The 6279-nt window shown below is 37.4% G+C and overlaps 1 pseudogene; it reads left to right on the top strand.

Annotated features, from left to right (window-relative positions):
* Positions 1-808: 808 nt before the first annotated feature.
* Positions 809-2586, top strand: LOC140241237 (uncharacterized; annotated as a pseudogene).
* The last annotated feature ends 3693 nt before the right edge of the window (positions 2587-6279 follow it).

The following is a 6279-nucleotide window of genomic DNA, read 5'->3' as shown; positions in this document are numbered from 1 at the left end:
TCACTTTTTCACCACAAAATGTTAGAAACCTGAAATTAGGTCTAAATTAAAACTATACGATCCCTTTAACTGTGCATTTCCGATATGTCTGCATTAACTGAATGTACATGCCATTGCATCGTTTTGGGGTAAATTCCCCTTTCAGTTCCTGTGATTACAATCTGGACCTCGTCACTCCGCAGATAGTTAACTGGCACCAGTAAAATCTATCGCAGGGTTCGTAGGGTCACTCGTCGCGTGATCGCCATGGAGCTTAAAGGGCGGGTCTTTTAGGGTGAACATTGGGGCTACAAAGACTCTATACAGGTCCACTAACACGATTTCGACATTTTTAGATTTTAAAAAGTAACCAGTAGTCAGAAATCGCTCTAAAACCACCCAAATGTGGGAACGCCCCCTAAAATTGTCCGCTGATTGGCTAGTGCGATTTGACGTACCAACAGGAAGCCCCCCGCGAAGGCAAGAAGTTCTCACCATTGCCCTAGCGTGTCAATGATAGATAGATTTTCTACTTTTGAATCACAAAATACACAATTTTTGCAAGTAGCACATCCCAAGAAAGGATTTAAATATGTTGTTTATATATTCCAGAAGCGACTTAATGGCGACTCGGACATTTTTCGAGTATTTTACCTATAATAATTTGTCATTTCGGATCATGTTTACATTTTGGAAAAAAACTAAACATTTCCTTCAGGAAACAAGACAAGTAGGCGTGTGTGACAGCCTCTTAACTGCTGAATGTACATTGCAACTGGTGAGTGCGTGTGCAGGTCGTAACGACATATTGTTACGGGACACTGGTTAACAGTCTAAATTTATATCGATATCTCGATCCAAGGTAGGTAGATGTTAGAATGTTATATCGATCGTGAGTATCTTATAGCGCTAGCGCTCGCCTCAGCTTAGCTCTAGCTAGCAGCTCTGTCGCTGACCTGTGTAGCTTTAGTTCTAAAATACGTGTGAATAAATGATGGATTCAGACGACGAGATCGAGTCGCCCATTTCATGCCCCGCTACCGTTTCGAGTGAGTCAGAGAGGGAGTCAGAGTCGGATGTCGAGCGAGATGGTGAGGACGAAGATCCCCGATCAAGCAGGAGAAGCAGCCGTTGGCGTTGGTCGGCCTCAACAGCGATTGGGTTTACTCCCGTATAGTATGAACCAGACGCTGCACCTCCCGCCCCCGGAGCAGTCGGCGGTGAGGAAGCTCAGGGGACGGGGTGATGACAACGAGCCCGCAAGATTGGGGAATAACAATTGGTAATTATCTACTTGAGAGTCTATATTCTATATAACCTTAGTAACAGTAGTAGTAGTAATAACAGTAGTATATCTGTATAGGCCAGAAAAAAGTATAAGTCACAAATGTTGGAAGTACAAAACTGCTGCTTGTAAGTTGTAATAATACTCTAGACTCTCTACAATGTACAGGTTTTTACCGATGCCACAGTTAGTTACTGCTTATTGACTTACTGCTATTTGGAATGTGTGGACAAGACAGTAAAGTCACTAAAGACTAAAGTACTGAAGAGGCTGGTGTAGATGTAAATCTCTGTGGCAATAGTTGGCATGTTGAACTTGAAGGATTGGTCTCAATTTATCATTGTGTGGCAGCTCAGTACTACATGACTAAAACTAATTAAGTTACACAACAAGTAAACCTGAATTTACCTGTATTTCTTTCTTCAGGTGCCAATGTGGGAACTGTGTGCCAATGCCTACAACACGGGAGTCATTGTGCTGTCACAAGGCTGACCCGGTCTTAGAGGAGGTCGAGCAGTACAACGACCGGCCGACATGCAGATGCTCAAATAAACTGTATAACAGCACACCCAGGATTTTCCACCGTTTGCCTTGGTGAATGGGTGTTGGAAGCTGCTTATCACCAATATGCTCAACAGTATGGAGAAGGTGCCAGAACGGATGCCACAGATAATGAGTGAGTTTGTTTGTCAAATTTTTCAATTTTTCTTCTGAAATAATGCAAATTTGCCATTTTTTATTCCCTTGACAATATGCTGTTTATACTGCCAATTTGCAATTGCACCCATCAAAAGAATGCAATATCTAATTCACCATGTGTGATTTCAGTCCTGCACTCCAGTAATTTATTCAAATATATTGGACCTGTCTTCGTAGATAATGCAAAAGTACATATCGTAGCCTTGTAGGATATATTTGTATAATCTTTTCATTTTTTATTTCTTGAGTGCATAGGGACATTATCACTTTGTGTTATGCGCTGTATAAGCACTGTCAATTATTACACTATTATTATTGTTATTATTATTATTATTATTATTATTATTATTATTATTATTATTTTATGCTGCCATTATACAGTTGTACCAGGTACCCAAAATAATGACTACCATACTCCATGGGTCCCATTCACATTGTCTAATTTAAATCCTATTCTCAAGATAAATTTCTAGATGAACACATGATGTCATATAAAAGGATTATCAAATTTTACTCCTTTTGCATTCCATTTCGTTTCACTTTTGTTTCTATATCAGGTGATCAAGACATGTTGCATACACTGGCAACTGGTGAGATGATGCTGGAAATTTGTGGGCCAAAATGTGAGAGTCCAACTGCCATCGTCTGCTGTGAGGAAAATGTGATAAACTTATCCATCAGAAAGAGTGACACGTTTTCATTTTGCATAGGCTGTAATAAGACTGTATATGCAGCACTGATATTGGGTGTAGAATGTGACTTGTCACATTGCGATCTGCTTAACCCGTTTAGGACGTGTCCCGAGTATACTCGGGCTGACGTTTTCCAGGCTGTGGACTGGTCCCGAGTATACTCGGGCTGAGAGAGTGAAATGAACACGCATTTTTGAACTTAGAATTTCACCAACAATACGATGCCTATGTTGAAAATGATTTATATTTTGTGGGACTACATACATCAAAGTTGCCATCTGTGAACATTTTGTGATGATTGGTCATATCTTATGTCTATAAACAAGCAAAATATTGACAAACATGAGTGCAATTTTCACGACATTCAGACCTTCGCAACGGTCGGGAAACTGACCAATGACGAGCGACCAGCCGCACGCTCTGGCGATCTCATTTGCATCGGTATGCAAATTGTCATACTCAAGTGAAAAGCGTGCGTGCGGCGGTCAAGACCGTTGCGTGCACGCACCTACCTTATTAGAACACATTTACATGATAAAGTATTGTAGCATACTACTTCGTGTTATATCAGTAATGCAATGTCGTACTCATGGATTTTCTATATGAAAGCCATCTCGGCATGGCAACCTGCTTACCATTATTGGCATGAACTCGGAAATGTTACCTGCGACTCTGTTTGAAAAAACAAAAAACAAAAAACAAAAAACTCTCTCACATAGAGACGAATGTGAGTTCTCGATTGGCATTCTAAATTGAAGTGTGTTCATGCTACATTTTTGAAGTGATAGGATATAGCGAAAGGAAAACAAAGCTGAATGATCATCTTCATGGAACTATATTTTTTGTTACCGATTATGAATTACCTAACTATGAATTGAAAGACAAACATAGGCAAAAAACGACTGCAAAATCTTCGCATAATGCACCATTTTGTAAACTCAAGTTTGCCATTTTGCTTTTCCTTTATGATACATTAATTGCTTCGATTAGTGATCCTTCATTCTATCTCATTACATTTCATCACTTTCCTTTCCAGCTATCCACTACATTCATTCATACATTCATATATATATATATATATATATATATATATATATATATATATAATCTAAAAAGATATTACCATAACACAGACAGGCAAACCTAGCCGTGTGTAACATTACATTTCGATTACAAAAGTGTGATCGGATTACCATCCACCAAACAAAATTTAGAAGACCACCATATTTCTCTCCCCCCCCCCTTTCCATCTCTCTCCCTCTCTTTCCCGCAATCCAATTCTTCATTATCATCTACAAACGTGTGGATTGAATATTATCATTGATGGTGACGATCACTTCTCGAAGATATTTTGCCTGTTTTATGAATATATATATATATATGTATATATATATATATATATATATATATATATATATATATTTATTTATATATACAATCTAAAGAGATGTTACCATAACACATATTTTATAGGCAAACCAAGCTGTGTATAATATTATATTTCGTTTGCAAAAGAGTGTTCGGATTACATCCATCAAACATAATTTAGAAGACCAGCCTATTTTTTTTTTCTCTCTCTCTCTATCTCTCAATCTTTCTTCTTATCGCATAGACTCCAATGTTTCGCCTGAAGACCGGAAGACCTCATAAATGTTATATCAAATATACATATTCATCAAAACAATCAGCTTTCCTGTTAGTGATTACTTTTTATCATATGATGAATAACTTATGTCTTATCACTTTGTGAAATCTTATTTCATGTGATTCGCAATGAGCAATATCTTCCCCGCAGTACGATAGAGTTATAAGTCAATCGTAAGATTGCACTAGTAAAATTGGCAGCATTTAAACCCCAACAGTAAAATCACAAATGCGCTCGTTGATATCTTTTATTTATCCCAGGGAAACCTAAGTTATATCTGTAGGCAGTCATGATGGATAATTTCAGAAAGCAAACTTCTTTATACACACAAACTTCAGTGTGGATGGCAGGTACCGCAAGAGCATGGATTTTTCAGATTTAGTCATCATTAGTTGTCAAAAACAGCCAGAAAGATGCAGTGATTTATTTGAATATTGAAGATCCCATCAGGCTCTTGTCAATATTATGAAAAAAAAATAATTGCTGAAACAAAACCAAGAAACAAACTCAAATGAAAAATTGGTCTGCAAAACTCAACTTTGATGATGCTTGAATTTTTTTTTTCTGTCATACTTATGAATGACAGCCTGATTATGCTATAAGATCGTTCAAAAACTCTACTTAGCCAACGAACCAAATAGAGGATTTACTGTATAATATTCATACAACGCAAGAGCCGATATTGTCACTATGGGGTCCTATATATTCATCATGGTAAAACACAGCCTAACATATGTGCGTGTTTTAGGCAAGAATACTTTGAATAGACCAGGTGGCCAGAGTATCAGGTTACATTGTACCTCCTTGAATAGACAGGATGTTGATACAAAAACATTCCTAAGACGCACTCGTAGACGCCATCTGAAAAGTCGGGGATTATGAGCATAATAGAGAAGTTCAAAGGCCGATTACAGACAGTCTCTTTTTTCTGCACCGGTCCAAAGAATGCATTATAGTGATGTGCTTCGTATGTATTACGTAACCACTTTTACGGACCCCAGTGATTTTATGGTTGTTGGGAAGCGAATGTGCAAGTTCTCAGGTGGTTGTAACCAACATATATGTATAGAATTTAAACTTCGACAACGAAATACGCTGCAATAAAGCGAGTAAACAAGACATATGGCTTTTTTTTTTCTCATACGCTTAGCATTCGCCAAAAAATTGTGGATATAATTATGATGTTCGGTATTTGATGTTTGCAGCATTTCAAAGAAGCAGTCAAAATGAAGTAATATCCCATATTTCGATGATACCGACGATGGTGATGTCGACTGTTTAGTCTTTTTTGTTCTAGTTCTGTATGAATTCCTCATAATATGCTAATATTCGGCTATAGTAGCTTTGTCAATTACTTATACATTTAGAAGTCTGAGGTGTTTTCAGTCCACTTCTTTCGTAAGTTCACGAGTCAATTTTTTTTCGATCGTTGAGTTCAATATATTTATAATCAGTCAAATATGACAACTTATACCGAAAAAACCCGATTTTTCTTTTTTTTCTTTGTAGAAAGCGCTCCAAATTCAATTCAATTCAATTCAATTCAATTCATTTATTTCATTCTCATTTTCTTTCCAACAAAACATAACACGAGGTAAATCAGAAAATCCATCATAAGCATGTATACAGTACAAAGTGCGAAGGATTCACGATATACAACAAACTAATAGAGATGAATCATGTATACATACGGGAAAATACAAAGTTATATTTTGAGGAGGAAAAAAAAAGAGAACTGAGAGGTCCACTAAAAAGCAGTGCTTGTAGGTTGTGGACCACTCAAGAATTTCTTCCAAAAATACACATACAATTACAAATACATTACACATATGCACAACAACATGGCATAACTAAACTAAGGAGATACAATCGAACGGAATGGGACAAAAACAGAATTAGTGGAAGAAAGGGAAAGGAAGAAAGAGAGAGAGAGAGAGAGAGAGAGAGAAATGAGAGAGAAGGGGGGGGGGGAGAGGGAG

Source organism: Diadema setosum, chromosome 17, assembly GCF_964275005.1.
Source record: "Diadema setosum chromosome 17, eeDiaSeto1, whole genome shotgun sequence".
Classification (NCBI taxonomy): domain Eukaryota; kingdom Metazoa; phylum Echinodermata; class Echinoidea; order Diadematoida; family Diadematidae; genus Diadema; species Diadema setosum.
Note: the sequence above shows the minus strand (reverse complement) of the source record. Positions and strands in the feature narration are given on the sequence as shown.